This window comes from Triticum urartu, chromosome 4A, assembly GCF_056163025.1.
Source record: "Triticum urartu cultivar PI428250 chromosome 4A, HENAU_Tu73, whole genome shotgun sequence".
NCBI lineage: Eukaryota > Viridiplantae > Streptophyta > Magnoliopsida > Poales > Poaceae > Triticum > Triticum urartu.
Window position 1 is genome coordinate 140,823,284 of NC_141876.1, and position 20,767 is coordinate 140,844,050.

Consider the following 20,767-nt stretch of genomic DNA (forward strand, 5'->3'; position numbering starts at 1 on the left):
GAGGATTATGGTGGAGGAGGGCACCGCACACGGCTAAGAGAACGATCTTGAAGATCAACTTGTGTGTCTAGAGGTGCCCCCCTGCCCCCGTATATAAAGGAGCAAGGGGGGAGGCCGGCCGGCCCTTGGGGCGCGCCAAGGAGGAGGAGGAGTCCTCCTAGTAGGAGTAGGACTCCCCTCTTTCCTACCCCTACTAGGAGGGGGAAAGGAAGGGGGAGAGGGAGAAGGAAAGGGGGGCACTGCCCCCCCTCTCCTAGTCCAATTCGGACAAGAGGGGGAGGGGGCGCGCGGCCCACCCTGGCCGCCCCTCTCTCTCTCCCCTAGGGCCCATAAAGCCCATTACTTCTCCCGGGGGGTTCCGGTAACCCTCCAGCACTCCGGTTTTCTCCGAAATCACCTGGAACACTTCCAGTGTCCGAATATAGCCGTCCAACATATCAATCTTTATGTATCAACCATTTCGAGACTCCTCGTCATGTCCGTGATCACATCCGGGACTCTGAACAAACTTCGGTACATCAAAATATAGAAACTCATAATGAAACTGTCATCATAACGTTAAGCGTGCGGACCCTACGGGTTCGAGAACAATGTAGACATGACCGAGACATGTCTCCGGTCAATAACCAATAGCGGAACCTGGATGCTCATATTGGCTCCCACATATTCTACGAAGATCTTTTATCGGTCAGACCGCATAACAACATACTTTGTTCCCTTTGTCATCGGTATGTTACTTGCCCGAGATTCGATCATCGGTATCTTAATACCTAGTTCAATCTCATTACCGGCAAGTCTCTTTACTCGTTATGTAATACATCATCTCGCAACTAACTCATTAGTTGCAATGCTTGCAAGGCTTATGTGATGTGCATTACCGAGAGGGCCCAGAGATACCTCTCCGACAATCGGAGTGACAAATCCTAATCTCGAAATACGCCAACCCAACATGTACCTTTGGAGACACCTGTAGAGCTCCTTTATAATCACCCAGTTACGTTGTGACATTTGGTAGCACACAAGGTGTTCCTCCGGCAAACGGGAGTTGCATAATCTCATAGTCATAGGAACATGTATAAGTCATGAAGAAAGCAATAGCAACATACTAAACGATCAGGTGCTAAGCTAATGGAATGGAATGGGTCATGTCAATCACATCATTCTCCTAATGATGTGATCCCGTTAATCAAATGACAACACATGTCTATGGTTAGGAAACATAACCATCTTTGATCAACGAGCTAGTCAAGTAGAGGTACACTAGTGACGTTTAGTTTGTCTATGTATTCACACAAGTATTATGTTTCCGGATAATACAATTCTAGCATGAATAATAAACATTTATCATGATATAAGGAAATAAATAATAACTTTATTATTGCCTCTAGGGCATATTTCCTTCAGTCTCCCACTTGCACTAGAGTCAATAATCTAGATTGACACAGTAATGATTCTGACACCCAAAGTTCACATTGTCATGTGACCAACACCCAAAGGGTTTACTAGAGTTAATAATCTAGTTCACATCGCTATGTGATTAATACCCAAAGAGTACTAAGGTGTGATCATGTTTTTGCTTGTGAGAGAAGTTTAGTCAACGGGTCTGCTACATTCAGATCCATAAGTATTTTGCAAATTTCTATGTCAACAATGCTCTACATGGAGCTACTCTAGCTAATTGCTCCCACTTTCAATATGTATCCAGATTGAGACTTAGAGTCATCTAGATTAGTGTCAAAACTTGCATCGACGTAACCCTTTACGATGAACCTTTTGTCACCTCCATAATCGAGAAACATATCCTTATTCCACTAAGGATAATTTTGACCAATGTCCAGTGATCTACTCCTAGATCACTATTGCACTCCCTTGCCAAACTCAGGGCAGGGTATACAATAGGTCTGGTACACAGCATGGCATACTTTATAGAACCTATGGCTGAGGCATAGGGAATGACTTTCATTCTCTCTCTATCTTCTGTCGTGGTCGGGTTTTGAGTCTTACTTAACTTCACACCTTTGTAACATAGGCAAGAACTCCTTCTTTGACTGTTCCATTTTGAACTACTTCAAAATCTTGTCAAGGTATGTACTCATTGAAAAACTTATCAAGCGTCTTGATCTATCTCTATAGATCTTGATGCTCAATATGTAAGCAGCTTCACCGAGGTCTTTCTTTGAAAAGCTCCTTTCAAACATTCCTTTATGCTTTGCAGAATAATTCTACATTATCTCCGATCAACAATATGTCTTTCACATATACTTATCAGAAATGTTGTAGTGCTCCCACTCACTTTCTTGTAAATACAGGATTCACCGCAAGTCTGTATAAAACTATATGCTTTGATCAACTTATCAAAGCATATATTCCAACTCCGAGATGCTTGCACCAGTCCATAAATGGATCGCTGGAGCTTGCATATTTTGTTAGTACCTTTAGGATTGACAAAACCTTCTGGTTGCATCATATACAACTCTTCTTTAATAAATCCATTAAGGAATGCAGTTTTGTTTATCCATTTGCCAAATTTCATAAAATGCGGCAATTGCTAACATGATTCGGATAGACTTAAGCATAGATACGAGTGAGAAACTCTCATCGTAGTCAACACCTTGAACTTGTCGAAAAACATTTTGCGACAATTCTAGCTTTGTAGATAGTAACACTACTATCAGCGTCTGTCTTCCTCTTGAAGATCCATTTAATCTCAATGGCTCGCCGATCATTGGGCAAGTCAATCAAAGTCCATACTTTGTTCTCATACATGGATCTCATCTCAGATTTCATGGCCTCAAGCCATTTCACGGAATCTGGGCTCATCATCGCTTCCTCATAGTTCGTAGGCTCGTCATGATCAAGTAACATGACCTCCAGAACAGGATTACCGTACCACTCTGGTGCGGATCTCACTCTGGTTTACCTACAAGGTTCGGTAGTAACTTGATCTGAAGTTACATGATCATCATCATTAGTTTCCTCACTAATCGGTGTAGTAGTCACAGGAACAGATTTCTGTGATGAACTACTTTCCAATAAGGGAGCAGGTACAGTTACCTCATCAAGTTCTACTTTCCTCCCACTCACTTCTATTGAGAGAAACTCCTTCTCTAGAAAGGATCCATTCTCAGCAATGAATAACTTGCCTTCGGATCTATGATAGAAGGTGTACCCAACATTTTCTTTTGGGTATCCTATGAAGATTTACTTCTCCGATTTGGGTTCGAGCTTATCATGTGAAAACTTTTTCACATAAGCATTGCAGTCCCAAACTTTAAGAAACGACAACTTAGGTTTCTCACCAAACCACAGTTCATACGGTGTCGTCTCAACAGATTTAGATGGTGCCCTTTTTAACGTGAATGTAGTTGTCTCTAATGCATAACCCCAAAACGATAGTGGTAGATTAGTAAGAGACATCATAGATCGCACTATATCTAATAAAGTACGGTTATGACGTTCGGACACACCATTACACTGTGGTGTTCCAGGTGGCGTGAGTAGTGAAGCTATTTCACATTGTTTTAACTGAAGGCCAAACTCGTAACTCAAATATTTTACTTCTGCGATCATATCGTAGAAACTTTTATTTTTGTTACGATGATTCTCTACATCACTCTAAAATTCTTTGAACTTTTCAAATATTTCAGACTTGTGTTTCATCAAGTAGATATACTCATATCTGCTCAAATCATCTGTGAAGATTAGAAAATAATGATACCTGCCACGAGCCTCAATATTCATCGGACCACATACATCAGTATGTATGATTTCCAACAAATCTGTTGCTCGCTCCATTGTTCCGGAGAACGGAGTCTTAGTCATCTTGCCCATGAGGCATGGTTCACAAGCATCAACTGATTCATAATCAAGTGATTCCAAAAACCCATCAACATGGATTTTCTTCATGCGCTTTACACCAATATGACCTAAACGGCAGTGCCACAAATAAGTTGCACTATCATTATTAACTTTGCATCTTTTGGCTTCAATATTATGAATATGTGTATAACTACGATCGAGATCCAACGAACCATTTTCATTGGGTGTGTAACTATATAAGGTTTTATTCATGTAAACAGAACAACAATTTATTCTCTTACTTAAATGAATAACCGTATTTCAATAAATATGATCAAATCATATTCATGCTCAACGCAAACACCAAATAACACTTATTTAGGTTCAACACTAATCCCAAAAGTATAGGGAGTGTGCGATGATGATCATATCAATCTTGGAACCATTTCCAACACACATCGTCACTTCACCCTTAACTAGTCTCTGTTCATTCTGCAACTCCCGTTTCGAGTTACTACTCTTAGCAACTAAACCAATGTCAAATACCGAGGGGTTGCTACGAACACTAGTAAAATACACATCAATAATCTGTATATCAAATATACCTTTGTTCACTTTGCCATCCTTCTTATCCGCCAAATACTTGGGGAAGTTCCGCTTCCAGTGACCAGTCCCTTTGCAGTAGAAGCACTTAGTCTTAGGCTTAGGACTATACTTTGGGCCTCTTCACTTGAGCAGCAACTTGCTTGCCATTCTTCTTGAAGTTCCCCTTCTTCCCTTTGCCGTTTTATTGAAACTAGTGGTCTCGTCAACCATCAACACTTGATGTTTTTCTTGATTTCTACCTTCGTCGATTTTAGCATCACGAAGAGCTTGGGAATTGTATCTGTTATCCCTTGCATATTATAGTTCATCACGAAGTTCTACTAACTTGGTGATGGTGACTAGAGAATTATGTCAATCACTATCTTATCTGGAAGATTAACTCCCACTTGATTCAAGCGATTGTAGTACCCAGACAATCTAAGCATATGCTCACTGCTTGAGCGATTCTCCTCCATCTTTTAGCTATAGAACTTGTTGGAGACTTCATATCTCTCAATCTCGGGTATTTGCTTGAAATATTAACTTCAACTCCTGGAACATCTCATATGGTCCATGACGTTCAAAACGTCTTTGAAGTCCCGATTCTTAAGCCGTTAAGCATGGTGCACTAAACTATAAAGTAGTCATCATATTGAGCTAGCCAAACATTCATAACGTCTGCATTTGCTCCTGCATTAGGTCCGTCACCTAGCGGTGCATCAAGGACATAATTCTTCTGTGCAGCAATGAGGATAAACCTTAGATAACGGATCCAATCCGCATCTTTGCTACTAACATCTTTCAACTTAGTTTTCTCTAGGAACATATATAAAACATAGGGAAGCAACAACGCGAGCTATTGATCTACAACATAGATATGCTAATACTACCAGGACTAAGTTCATGATAAATTAAAGTTCAATTAATCATATTACTTAAGAACTCCCACTTAGATAGATATCCCTCTAATCCTCTAAGTGATCACGTGATCCAAATCAACTAAACCATGTCCGATCATTACGTGAGATGGAGTAGTTTCAATGGTGAACATCACTATGTTGATCATATCTACTATATGATTCACGCTCGACCTTTCGGTCTCAGTGTTCCAGGCCATATCTGTTATATGCTAGGCTCGTCAAGTTTAACCTGAGTATTTTGCATGTGCAATTGTTTTGCACCCGTTGTATTTGAACGTAGAGCCTATCACACCCGATCATCACGTGGTGTCTCAGCACGAAGAACTTTCGCAACAGTGCATACTCAGGGAGAACACTTGTACCTTGATAATTAGTGAGAGATCATCTTATAAAGCTACCATCGAACTAAGCAAAATAAGATGTATAAAAGAAAACATCACATGCAATCAAAATATGTGACATGATATGGCCATCATCATCTTGTGCCTTTGATCTCCATATCCAAAGTATCGTCATGATCTCCATCGTCACCGGCATGACACCATGATCTCCATCATCTTGATCTATATCAATGTGTCGTCACATGGTTGTCTCGCCAACAATTGCTCTTGCAACTATTGCTATCGCATTGCGATAAAGTAAAGCAATTATTTGGCGCTTGCATCTTATGCAATAGAGAGATAACCATAAGGCTTTTGCCTGTTGCCGATAACTTCAACAAAACATGATCATCTCATACAAAAACTTATATCTCATCACGTCTTTACCATATCACATCACAACATGCCCTGCAAAAACAAGTTAGACGTCCTCTACTTTGTTGTTGCAAGTTTTACGTGGCTGCTATGGGCTGAGCAAGAATCGTTCTTACCTACGCATCAAAACCACAACGATAGTTTGTCAAGTTGGTGCTGTTTTAACCTTCGCAACGACCGGGCGTAGCCACACTTGGTTCAACTAAAGTTGGAGAAACTGACACCCGCCAGCCACCTGTGTGCAAAGCACGTCGGTAGAACCAGTCTCGCGTAAGCGTACGCGTAATGTCGGTCCGGGCCGCTTCATCCAACAATACCGTCGAACCAAAGTGTGACATGCTAGTAAGTAGTATGACTTATATCGCCCACAACTCACTTGTGTTCTACTCATGCATATTACATCAACGCATAAAACCTAGGCTCTGATACCACTGTAGGGGAACGTAGTAATTTCAAAAAAAAATTCTACGCACACGCAAGATCATGGTGATGCATAGCAACGAGAGGGGAGAGTGTTGTCCACGTACCCTCGTAGATTGAAAGCGGAAGCGTTAGCACAACGCGGTTGATGTAGTCATACGTCTTCACGGCCCGACGGATCAAGCACCGAAACTACGGCACCTCCGAGTTCTAGCACACGTTCAGCTCAATGACGATCCCCGGACTCCGATCCAGCAGAATGTCGGGGAAGAGTTCCGTCAGCACGACGGCGTGGTGACGATCTTGATGTTCTACCGTCGCAGGGCTTCGCCTAAGCACCGCTACAATATGATCGAGGATTATGGTGGAGGAGGGCACTGCACACAGCTAAGAGAACGATCTTGAAGATCAACTTGTGTGTCTAGAGGTGCCCCCCTGCCCCCGTATATAAAGGATCAAGGGGGGAGGTCGGCCGGCCCTTGGGGCGCGCCAAGGAGGAGGAGTCCTCCTCCTAGTAGGAGTAGGACTCCCCTCTTTCCTACTCCTACTAGGAGGGGGAAAGGAAGGGGGAGAGGGAGAAGGAAAGGGGGGCGTTGCCCCCCCTCTCCTAGTCCAATTCGGACCAGAGGGGGAGGGGGCGCGCGGCCCACCCTGGCCGCCCCTCTCTCTCTCCACTAGGGCCCATAAAGCCCATTACTTCTCCCGGGGGGTTCCGGTAACCCTCCGGCACTCCGGTTTTCTCCGAAATCACCTGGAACACTTCCGGTGTCCGAATATAGCCGTCCAATATATCAATCTTTATGTCTCGACCATTTCGAGACTCCTCGTCATGTCCGTGATCACATCCGGGACTCCGAACGAACTTCGGTACATCAAAATATATAAACTCATAATGAAACTGTCATCGTAATGTTAAGCGTGCGGACCCTACGGGTTCGAGAACAATGTAGACATGACCGAGACATGTCTCCGGTCAATAACCAATAGCGGAACCTGGATGCTCATATTGTCTCCCACATATTCTACGAAGATCTTCTATCGGTCAGACCGCATAACAACATACTTTGTTCCCTTTGTCATCGGTATGTTACTTGCCCGAGATTCGATCGTCGGTATCTTAATACCTAGTTCAATCTCGTTACCGGCAAGTCTCTCTACTCATTCTGTAATACATTATCTCGCAACTAACTCATTAGTTGCAATGCTTGCAAGGCTTATGTGATGTGCATTACCGAGAGGGCCCAGAGATACCTCTCCGACAATTGGAGTGACAAATCCTAATCTCGAAATACGCCAACCCAACATGTACCTTTGGAGACACCTGTAGAGCTCCTTTATAATCACCCAGTTACGTTGTGACGTTTGGTAGCACACAAGGTGTTCCTCCGGCAAACGGGAGTTGCATAATCTCATAGTCATAGGAACATGTATAAGTCATGAAGAAAACAATAGCAACATACTAAACGATCGGGTGCTAAGCTAATGGAATGGGTCATGTCAATCACATCATTCTCCTAATGATGTGATCCCGTTAATCAAATGACAACACATGTCTATGGTTAGGAAACATAACCATCTTTGATTAACGAGCTAGTCAAGTAGATGCACACTAGTGACATTTAGTTTGTCTATGTATTCACACAAGTATTATGTTTCCGGATAATACAATTCTAGCATGAATAATAAACATTTATCATGATATAAGGAAATAAATAATAACTTTATTATTGCCTCTAGGGCATGTTTCCTTCAACTCCTGCCTCCCATGGCTGGTTGCGCCTCCGCCTCCCTACCGTACGTACCCTCCAATGTTGGCCAGTCCCTCCCTCTATTCCCCCACACGTCCTATTATTCTCCGGCGATGTCAGCCCCAACACGCACCTGCACCCGAACCAGTCAACCCTCGTACTCCCCTCCGCCTGCGACTAGACCGACGCATCTTCCACGGCTCATGTTCGTTCCATCCGAGGCCTCATCGTCGTCCTCCGCCTTACGGCCTTGGTTCGCTCGGCGTGCGTGGTGCGCCGCCCTCTTGTGTTGTCAACATCGTCAACAACCGAGAGGAACCAGGAGATGACTGTACGTGGAGAGGATGACAGTAGGGACCCACCAGCATCATGGCAGTATGCAAGCATGTGCCTCTATATTACAAGCCCAAAAATATGGTTCCTCCTAATGGTTGGACATCTGGGGTTCACGCCATTGTCAACGTAGTCAATAAACGAGAGAATTACACTACGAGCGGCTGACACCAGGGACCCAGCACGTCGCGCAGTTTTTTTAGGAACTAGCAGTTGTTATTTATACTAGTTTTAGTGACGGGTCAGGGTAACAACGGGGCTGTGCGGGGGCTGTGGCCCGTCTAGCCAGGGTTTTATTTATGTTTACCACATCATGAGCCCAGTTGTGTTTTTTCTTGCTGAAAATGGCTAGCCCAGTTCTATTTTTTTTAAGAAATACTCAAACGAGGCATACTTGCTTTATCAGCCATGCTGTGCTGCAAATATTTCAAGTAGAGGAGAGTTTCATTCGGTTTGCCAGAAATGGGCTGTACATTTTTAGAACACATCAAACTAGGAGTTAGTTTCAATTTTTTTAATTACAAGATTTTAAATTCCATTGATTTTTATGCGTGCACAATTATTTGGATTTTATATTTATATAAATTATTTTTCAAAATAGTTTGAATGTGAATCGATATTTCGGGATTAAAAATAGTTGACCGCACCGAAATATGCAAAATTTCGTATACTTTTTAACCGTGGCCACAATATGGCGTGTAATGCTAACAAAAAGAAGATGGGCTCGAAAAAATTCTTAAGAATTAGCAAATGGGCTGTACATTATTAGAAATAATGCACACGAGAGCAGTGACTGTTGGATGTCCAACCAACGGCTTTCATGCTTCTTCAATCTCTGCTCTTCCTGCTCCAGCCTCTCAAACAAGCGCTGGCGGGACTGCCTCCTCCCTCCTCCCGCGGCCGGCTATGCTTCCGCGCAGGCCTCACCGCCCCACCATACTCCCATCGCTGGCCTAGCCATCCCTCTACTCACCCACACCTGTTGTTGTTCTCCGGGGATGGCAGACGAACATGTAAACCCTCGTACTCCTCCGTGTGGGAAACAAATGTCGAGTCTTCCCTGGCTCCGTGTCGTTCCCTTCCTTCGCCTCGCCATCGTCCACCGCCCTGGTGCTCTCGACGCGGCCTGGTCAACATGGTCAACGACCGACATGCATCTGAAGTGGACTGTACGTGGAGAGGCTGACAGCTGGGTCCACAGCTGCACACAAGGAAATGCCTCCTTATTACGTGCAAAATAATGATTCCTCCACCTGACATCTGGGACACACCAAAAGGGCCTCTGTATTTTGCGAAAAAAACATTACCGCCGCTGACAGCTCGACCCCACCGGCTATATCTTCGCACGCAAGGAAGTGCCTCCTTATCACGCACAAAAAAATGAAGACCCCCCTGCTAGCTGGGACCCACCATACTGGGTGGCTGACTTGTGGGCCTACTAAGTTGACGGGGACGGAGGGCTTTGTGAACTTAGTCAATAGGAACGATTCTAGCTCCAATGACCGTACGATATCCATCCAACGGCCATAGTGCTTCTTCAACCTGTGTCTTCTTACTCCAGCCACCCAAAACAACGCCGGTCGTGCCGCCTGCTCCTGCCTCCCGTGGTCGGCTGTGCTACCGCGGAGGCCTCACCGCCCCCATACTACTCCCACCGCTGGCTAGGCCATCCCTCCACTCACCCACACCCCGTGTTATTCTGCGGCGACGACAGACTCACACCGCAGCCGAACCAGTGAACCTTGTACTCCTCTCCGCGTGGGCATCCACTGCGCGTCTTCCCCGGCTTCACGTCCTCCCCAGGCCTCGCCGTCATCCACCGCCTTGGTGCTCTCGGCGCGACGTGGTCAATGTGGTCAACGACCGACTTCCATCGGAAGAGTACTGTACGTGGAGAGGCTGACAGCTGGGTCCACGGCCACAGCCCAGTTTTTTGTGATTTGCCAAGTAAATTGCTTTGTCAGGCCTGTTGGGCTACAAATCTTTCAAGACGAGGAGAGCTTCATTCGGCTGGCCGAGAAAATGTCCTATCAGTAATGACAAATGGGTTGTACATTTTTAAAACACATCAAACTGGCAATTAGTTTCAAATTTCTTTTTTTTCATTTCGAGATTTTAAATTGCATTGATTTTTATGCGTGGACAATTTGTTGGATTTTATATTGATATACATTTATTTTTAAAATCATTTTGAATGTGACTCGAAATTTTGGGATTAAAAACAGTTCGGACCGCACCGAAATATGCAAAATTTCGTATAATTTTTTAACCGTGGCCACAATATGGGCTGTAATGCTAACAAAAAGAACACGGGCTCCAAAAAAACCTTAAGAATTAGCAAATGGGCTGTAAATTATTAGAAATAATGGCAGATGGGTTGTATGTTGTTTTCCACAGATTTGAGGCTTTCCTAAAAAAAGGTTGACGCACAAGCAGTGACTGTTGGATGTCCATCCAACGACCGTCATGCTTCTTCAATCTCTGCTCTTCCTGCTCCAGCCTCTCAAACAAGCGCCGGCGGGACTGCCTGCTCCCTCCTCCCCGTGACCGGCTGTGCTGCCACGCAGGCCTCACCGCCCCACCGTACTCCCATCGCTGGCCTAGCCATCCCTCTACTCACCCACACCTGTTGTTATTCTCCGGCGACGGCAGATGAACCAATACACCCTCGTACAATCGTACTCCCCTTCGCATGGGAAACAACTATCGAGTCTTCCCTGGCTCCGTGTCATTCCCTTCCTAGGCCTCGCCGTCGTCCACCACCCTGGTGCTCTCGGCACGGCCTGGTCAACGTGGTCAAGGACTGACATGCATCTGAAGTGGACTGTACGTGGAGAGGCTGACACCTGGGTCCGCGACCACACGCAAGGAAATGCCTCACTTATTACGCGCAAAATAATGATTCCTCCACCTGACATCTGGGACCCACCGAAAGGGCCTCTGTATTTCGCGAAAAACGTTACTGCCGCTGACAGCTCGGACCCACCAGCTATATCTGCGCACGCAACAAAGTGCCTCCTTATTATGCACAAACAAATGAATACTCCCCCTGCTAGCTGGGACCCAATATAGTGGCAGGCTGACTTGTGGGCCTACTAAGTTGACAGGGACGAAGGGCTTTGTCAACTTAGTCAATATGCACGATTCTAGCTCCAGTCACTGTACGATGTCCATCCAATGGCCGTAGTGCTTCTTCAACCTCTAGTCTTCTTGCTCCATCTGCCCAAACTAGCGCCGGTCGTGCCTCGTGCTCCGGCCTCCCGTGGCCGGCTGCGATGCGGCGGAGGCCTCACCGCCCCCTACTACTCCCACCACTGGCAAGGCCATCCCTCTACTCACCCACACTTCCTATTATTCTACGGTGATGGCAGCCTCACACCGCAGCGAACCGGTGAACCCTCATACTCCTCTACGCGTGGGCATCCACTGCCGCGTCTTCCCCAGCTATGTGTCATCCCCTTCCTAGGCCTCACCGTCGTCCACCGCCCTGGTGCTCTCGGTGTGGCATGGTCAACGTGGTCAAGGAACGGCTTCCATCGGATGTGGACTGTACGTGGAGAGGCTGATAGCTGGGTCCACGGCCATAGGAAGGAAGTGCCTCCTTATTACGTGGAAAATAATGTTTCCTCTGATGACCCTCAAGTATAGGGGATCTATCGTAGTCCTTTCGATAAGTAAGAGTGTCGAACCCAACGAGGAGCAGAAGGAAATGATAAGCAGTTTCCAGCAAGGTATTCTCTGCAAGTACTGAAATAAGTGGTAACAGATAGTTTTGTGATAGGATAATTTATAACGAGCAACAAGTAACAAAAGTAAATAAAGTGCAGCAAGGTGGCCCAATCCTTTTTGCAGCAAAGGACAAGCCTGGACAAACTCTTATATAGAGAAAAGTGCTCCCAAGGACACATGGGAATATCGTCAAGCTAGTTTTCATCACGTTCATATGATTCGCGTTTGGTACTTTGATAATTTGGTATGTGGGTGGACCGGTGCTTGGGTGCTATCCTTACTTGGACAAGCATCCCACTTATGATTAACCTCTATTGCAAGCATCCGCAACTACAACAAAAGTATTAAGGTAAACCTAACCATAGCATGAAACATATGGATCCAAATCAACCCCTTACGAAGCAACACATAAACTAGGGTTTAAGCTTCTATCACTCTAGCAACCCATCATCTACTTATTACTCCCCAATGCCTTCCTCTAGGACCAAATCATGGTGAAGTGTTATGTAGTCGACATTCACATAACACCACTAGAGGAGAGACAACATACATCTCATCAAAATATCGAACGAATACCAAATTCACATGACTAGTAATAGCAAGACTTCTCCCATGTCCTCAGGAACAAACGTAATTACTCACAAAGCATATTCATGTTCATAATCAGAGGGGTATTAATGTGCATATAGGATCTGAACATATGATCTTCCACCAAATAAACCAACTAGCATCCACTACAAGGAGTAATTAACACTACTAGCAACCTACTAGTACCAATCCCGGACTTGGAGACAAGAATTGGATACAAGAGATGAACTAGGGTTTTGAGAGGAGACAGTGCTGGTGAAGATGTTGATGGAGATTGCCCTCTCCCGATGAGAGGAGCGTTGGTGATGACGATGGCGATGATTTCCCCCTCCTGGAGGGAAGTTTCCCCGGCAGAACAGCTCCGCCAGAGCCCTAGATTGGTTCCGCCAAGGTTCCGCCTCGTGGCAGCGGAGTTTCGTCCGAGGAGATGGCTTATGATTTTTTCCTCATCGAAAGACTTCATACAGCAGAAGATGGCCATCGGAGGGCCACTAGGGGGCCCACGAGGTAGGGGGCATGCCCAAGGGGGTAGGGCGCGCCCCCACCCTCATGGACAGGGTGTGGCCCCCCTGGTGAACTTCTTGCGCTCAGTATTTTTTATATATTATGAAAACATCTACCATGAAGTTTCAGGACTTTTGGAGCTGTGCAGAATAGGTCTCTAATATTTGCTCCTTTTCCAACCCAGAATCCCAGTTGCCAGCATTCTCCCTCTTTATGTAAACCTTGTAAAATAAGAGAGAATAGGCATAAGTATTGTGACATAATGTGTAATAATAGCCCATAATGCAATAAATATTGATATGAACGCATGATGCAAAATGGACGTATCAACTCCCCCAAGCTTAGACCTCGCTTGTCCTCAAGCGAAAGCCGAAATCAAAAAATATGTCCACATGTTTAGAGATAGAGGTGTCAATAAAAGTAAAATACGGACATGAGGGCATCATGATCATTCTTAGAACAACAACTTACATAATTCTTGTCATATGATTTCTTATGCTAGAGTAATAATTCAATCACAATTTCAAGCATGAGTCGTAAACTTCATTGAAAACTAACAAACTATAATCTCAGTCATTGGAGCAATTGCAATTTATCATAACATAGGAAAGAGTCAATATATAAGATCTTTTCAGCAAGTCCACATACTCAACTATCATATAGTCTTTCACAATTGCTAACACTCACGCAATACTTATGGGTATGGAGTTTTAATCGGACACGGAGAAAGATAGGGGCTTATAGTTTTGCCTCCCAACGTTTTACCTCAAGGGTAATGTCAACAATAATAGTTCATGAAAACTCACATCCAATTAGCCATATATACCAGGATCTTTCCAACATACTGTGCTTGCCAAAGGATAAAATGTAAAAAGGAAGGGTGAAGATCACCATGACTCTTATGCAAGGTAGGAGATAAAAGTAAAAGATAGGCCCTTCACAGAGGGAAGCAGAGGTTGTCATTTGCTTTTGTAACATCCCAAATTTTCAATTTGGAATGTTATACATAGATCATCATTGCATATCATATTTTATTTGCATTTTGGTTTGATCCTAGAAATCCTACGCAACTCAAGGACCCATGGAAAGAGTTGGGGATTTCGTTATTTTCATATTTGAGGTTTTCTCAAATTTTGAAAATAGGATCATTTGATTTAATTATTTTATCTTCAATAATTCCAATTATAGAAATAAGTGAGAGGGAATAAAATGACTTTCCCAAATTAAAGGAATATTGAGGATTTAATAAAAAAACCAAATTAGAATTTTATTTTGGGGTTTTTCGCTGTTTTATTTGAATTTAGGAAAATACACGTTTTTCAAAATTGCATTTAGGCCCCAAATAAATGTTCACCTTGTCCGGCTTGATTTTAGAAGTCGGGGAAAATTTCTTTCGGGATTTTTGGAGTCCGTTTAGTATTTCTTTTATTTGTTTTTCTGCGCGAAACTATTTAAAAAAACGAACCGACCTAGCCGGGTCGTACCCGACCCAGACTCTAGCCCGGCCGGCCTTTATAAGCCGGGGGAGCCTAGCCCCGAGCCACCCAGCCCCGCCCTAACCCTAGCTGCCGCCGCCCCGAGCCACCGCCGCCTCGTGCCGCGTGCTGCCGCCGATCACCGGAGTTCGCCGCCGCCGGAGGTAGGCGCCGCCGCCAATTTCACCGGTTAACCGCCCGTTTTTTTATATAAAAACCGCGGTCGTTTTCTTTTTTTTGGATCGGTTTATTTCCCGGTTTAGTTTAATTAGTGGAAGTTTGTCCATACGTTCGTTTTAACGAACGGTTTTCGTCGTTTAGCCGCACACAGCGAACGTTCGTTCGTTAGCCTATTCGTCGTTTTTTCTTTTTCTCGGATTTTCCACGATTATTTCTGATCGCGATTTCTGATCCGATTTTCGTATTAGTTTAACTTTTTTCTCGTTTATCGGAATCAGGCGATTCAAACGCCTAGAGTTTCGTCTCGAAACCCTCTTTCCGTTAAACCAACTCAAACAAGTTTTTGCTTCTGTAAAATTTGACTTAGATCCATATTAGTAAACAAAGCTTGTTTCTTTCGCCGTTTGACTTTCGTTGCTTCGTTTGATTTGATTCTTTTTGCAAACCGGATTTCTTAAGTTGAACTTTCTGGTTAGATCTCTTATTTGAGTTTTACCTGTGCATTAGATGAGTACTTATTGTGTGCTTGTTTGTTTGTTTGCATTAGAGTACCCGGAGTGCGCCGCTTGCTACTTTGAATCTCGAGGTTTTGCGGATGATCAGCAAGGCAAGTAACACTTTGGTCATACCTCTTACTACCCAGTTTTACTTCATTAGATCAATCCTCAAACATTGCATGAATAGGATCTAATTAAATTGTGGGTTGGGAAGTAGATGAGGTAGTACCTATTACCTGTTATATATCAAACCCTTGGGATTTACTTCTACGTTTGCTTATATTGCCATGCTATGCTAGTAGACGTGGATTGGGTGAGTGTATCCATGAAAGATGTGAGATTGTTAATTAATGGTTTATTTAAGGTGGCATCTTTAATACACATCTGGGTGGATTGAGGCACCTGGGTATTCCAGCGATTGCCTGTTTTTCTTTATGGAGCACCACCCAGGCTCAAAGGGATCATGAGATTATTCATGCTAGAAACTTCTGTGTGGAGCCACAAGCTACTATGGGCTCTAGCATAGTTGATTAAGTCGTGCGAACTCTTACAGTGGTAGACTAGCGGATGTAGGGGAAAGTAGGTGTAACGGTCTACCCGATCGTAAGGTGCAAGCGCTTCTGAAAGACTATGTCTCGGTCATCCGTTTCTCAAACACCATGTAGTGCGAGAATGCCAACGAAGGAGATCGAGTCTTGTGGGGAAAAGTGCGCAAACCTCTACAAAGTGTATAAACTAATCATGATTAGCTGTGTCCCCGGTTATGGACATCTTGAGTATCAAGTACTTGGATTATCATGTGAATCTCATCATGAGACTTTAATTAATTTTTTTGGGTTTTAATGATGATGTTTAATTGGGATTGAGAGGGTGTCTACGCTCTCAATGTTTAACAACCACCATGATAGTTAAAGAAAATTTATTCCTTTGCAGTAGGGAAAAATTGGCTTTGCGCAAAACTGTAAGCCTAGAGCTTTCCACCAGCCAAATATGCATGTAGTAATAGCATTATTCTGTTCTTGCTCTATTGTGTTACTTTGCCAGCATATTCCATGTGCTGACCCGTTTTCGGGCTGCAACATTCATGTTGCAAACTTTTCAGACGACGAGTAAGGTGCCTTTAGGTCGTGGTTCTATACTTAGTGATGTTGTTGGAGTTGATGGACTCACTTATCTTCCAATCCTTCCGCTGTTATCATAATTAGATGGCCTTAAGCCATATTATTTGTAGTAAGTTCTGTTTTGAGACACTCGTTGTCATAAGTGTGTGATTGGTACTCTGTTATAAATCCTTCAAGTACAGTGCATGTCAGCATTACTGATCCAGGGATGACACTGAAGCACAGAGATCAGACTGTTTGAGGTCTAGTCGCTACAAGATGGTATCAGAGCACATGCTGACTGTAGGACACGACCACTAAGCTAAAGCCCTAGATCACTACTCACTCTTCTCATTTCTGACTGCTCATCTTTTCTACTCTTTTAGGATGGCGGATGCAAGGAACAAGTTCACGCAACCGGATGAAGATACACCCTTTGGACGCCACCTGAAGGAAGTCACTAAGTATATGAACATCGGAGTACCAAGCTTCACTGGGACCTACAACGCCACTTTACCCGAGGTAGAGCGCTGGATGATTCAAGTTCAATTTCCAGGAAGGACGTTCGCACCAGTCACCGAGCCCATAGAGTTTTCCTTTGATGCACCAACCTGGAGTCTAGGAAAGAGCATGGCAGCCCACATCGCCATGGGACGTATTGGAGAAGTTTACCGCAATAATCTCAAGGATACTATCTACCAGATTTGTGGGCGCTGAGATGAGCACTGGGAAATGATCAGCACCAAGAAGGATAGATCAATCGTAGCATTTATCCAGGAGTTAAACCAGCACATTCAACGTCAGGAGAACCAGATGTGCGCAGGCATGATAGATCCGAAGAAGGCCATGACAAGAATCACGGAGCTAGAGGAAGAACTCAAGGCTACACGTGAAGATTATGAGGAGGAAATAGTCGTACTAGTGGAGAAGAATGACGACCTGATTAAGAAGATCGGAATATTCATGGGAGACCCCACACAAGTAGAAGAAGACGAAGAAACCAAGGAGATTCGCCCGGAAGACTACATCATCATCGACGACACCGACTCTGACTTGAGCGATGATGACTATGAAGACGAAGCTGGAGCAGATATCATGGAGTCTGCAACCGAGGAATATTTCTAGTAGACCACCACATCAGTAGCAGTATTCCACCATGTAAACAGAGTAGTCCAAGCACTTTTGCGATAGTAGACCGATTGTATGACTTAATTGATTGATTGAGTGAAATGTTTGTGTTTGTCTCATGTGCATATGGGTAGTGTTTTCTCATTAGACCTCATTCTATTCTAATCTCTCCCCTCTAAACCCATCAGATGCCTCCGAGACATGACAATGGATTTTCCTTCCCACCAGAGCTCACTCAGTTGATCCAACAGCAAAATGCGTTGATGCAGTTGCTAGTCCAGAATCAGAATCGGGGGAACAACAACAACCCACCACCACCACCACCTGTTGATCACTTAACCCGTTTCCTTAGACTGAATTCGCCGGTGTTCTCCAGTAGCATCGATCCTATAGTAGCAGATGATTGGCTCCGCAAGATTGGAAAGGAGTTAACCACTACAGGATGTACTGATGCTGAGAAGGTGCATTTTGCCGCACATCAGTTGGATGGACCAGCAGCATCATGGTGGGAGAATTACATTGTCACCTACCCTATAGCCACGGTGACATGGGACCAATTTCAGCAGGCTTTTCGTATTGCCCATGTTTCAGCAGGAGCTATGGCCATGAAGAAGCGTGAGTTTCGCAACTTGCGCCAAGGAGGACGGACAGTTGGCCAATACATGGATGACTTTAGTAAGTTAGCATGTTATGCCCCGGATGACGTTGCTACGGATGCGGCTAAGCAGGAGAAGTTTCTGAAAGGACTGAATGATGAGTTGAGTATGCAGTTGATGATAGCAACTTTCAACAACTACCAGGAGTTGGTAGATCGTGCTCTTATGATTGAAGGGAAGCAGCAACAGATTGAGAACCGCAAGAGGAACTATGGACAAGGGAAATACAATTCAGGAGCTCAGCAGAAGCCATGTTTTACCCCGAAAATAGGAGGACATTTTCAGCATACCCATGGAGGAGGGAGTTCGCATAATCATAATGGCCCCAAGAACGGTAATGGGAATGGGGGGAGCAACGGTCAGAACCGTGCCAACCCATCAACCCTATCCAAGAGAGACCTGAGTCAAGTCACTTGTTATAAGTGTCAGAAGACCGGACATTATGCCAATGAATGTCCTGAAGCCCAGAATGGGAATGGCAATGGAAGCTCTAGGAAGAAGCCGAACCCTTTCAACAGCGGACAGGTGAACCACGTGAACATGGAGGAGGTTGAAGCCCAGGCAGATGCAGTAATAGGTAAGTTTTTGGTTAAGTCATTTACTGCAATCGTTCTTTTTGATACTGGTGCATCACATTCATACATATCAAGGGGATTCGTGGATAAGTATAAACTGCCCACCAAGGTTCTTAGAACACCTATGTTAGTAAGCTCACCAGGAGCGGAGTATATGGCCAGTAAAGGATGTTTTCAAGTGCCATTGAGTATAGGTAGGCATGTGTTTCCCTCGGATTTAATCATTTTGGAATCACAAGGTTTGGATGTAATTCTGGGTATGGATTGGCTATCGATGTATGGAGGAAACATCGATTGCGCTAGTAAGTCGATTTTTCTTACCACTCCAGAAGGAAGAAGGATCAAGTATGTGTCACGGCATGAGCCGAAGAGGACACAAGTAAATTCCCTATCAGGAGTTGTACAGGAGGAAGTACCGGTGGTAAAGGATTTTTCGGATGTATTTCCAAAAGAATTGCCCAACATGCAACCGGATAGAGACATTGAGTTTTTGATTGAGCTTTTGCCAGGCACAGGACCAATATCTAAGAGATCGTATAGAATGCCTGCAAAGGATTTGGAGGAGATTAAGAAGCAAATTAAGGAGTTACTGGATAAGGGATATATTCACCCAAGTTCGTCACCTTGGGGATCACCAGTACTTCTAGTGGAAAAGAAGGATGTATCATTAAGGATGGTTGTTGATTATCGAGGATTGAATGAAGTGACGATCAAAAATAAGTACCCACTACCGATGATCAATGATTTGTTTGACCAATTGCAAGGAGCTAAGGTATTTTCCAAGATCGATTTGCGATCAGGATACCACCAGTTGAAGATTTGAGAGCAGGACATACCTAAGACAGCTTTTACCACAAGGTATGGGCTGTATGAGTATACTGTTATGTCATTTGGTCTGACTAACGCACCTGCTTATTTTATGAACATGATGAACAAAGTGTTTATGGAGTTTTTGGATAAGTTCGTCGTAGTATTCATTGATGACATTCTAGTTTACTCGAAGAATGAAGAAGAACATAAAGAACATTTGCGTTTGGTACTTGGTAAGCTCAGAGAACATCAGTTATACGCCAAGTTCAGCAAATGTGAGTTTTGGTTGAAGGAAGTTGGATTCCTCGGACATGTTATATCTGGAGAATTAATAGCAGTAGATCCCACAAAAGTTGTCACAGTGACAAATTGGGAAGCTCCAACAACAGTTGGAGAGATCCGGAGTTTTCTTGGACTCGCAGGATACTACCGGAGATTCATTGAAAATTTGTCGAAGATTGCAAAACCTATGACGGAGTTGTTGAAGAAGGATACCAAGTTCAATTGGACTGAGGAATGTGAGGCCAGTTTCCAGGAGTTGAAGAAACGTTTGGTTACCTCGCCAGTGTTGATTCTGCCAGATCAGTGCAAGAATTATGAGGTGTATTGTGACGCTTCACGTCGAGGACTTGGAGCAGTGCTTATGCAGGAGGGAAAAGTTGTTTCGTATGCTTCACGACAGCTTAAGCCCCATGAGTTGAATTATGCTACACATGATTTGGAGTTAGCAGTCGTAGTGCACGCATTGAAGATGTGGAGACATTTTCTCATCGGAAACCATTGTGAAGTGTACACAGATCACAAGAGTTTGAAGTACATCTTCACGCAGAAGGAGTTGAATCTCAGGCAAAGAAGATGGTTGGAGCTCATCAAGGATTATGATATGAGATTACATTATCATCCGGAAAGGCTAACGTAGTAGCCGATGCGTTGAGCCGCAAGAGCCATATCAACACCCTAATGACC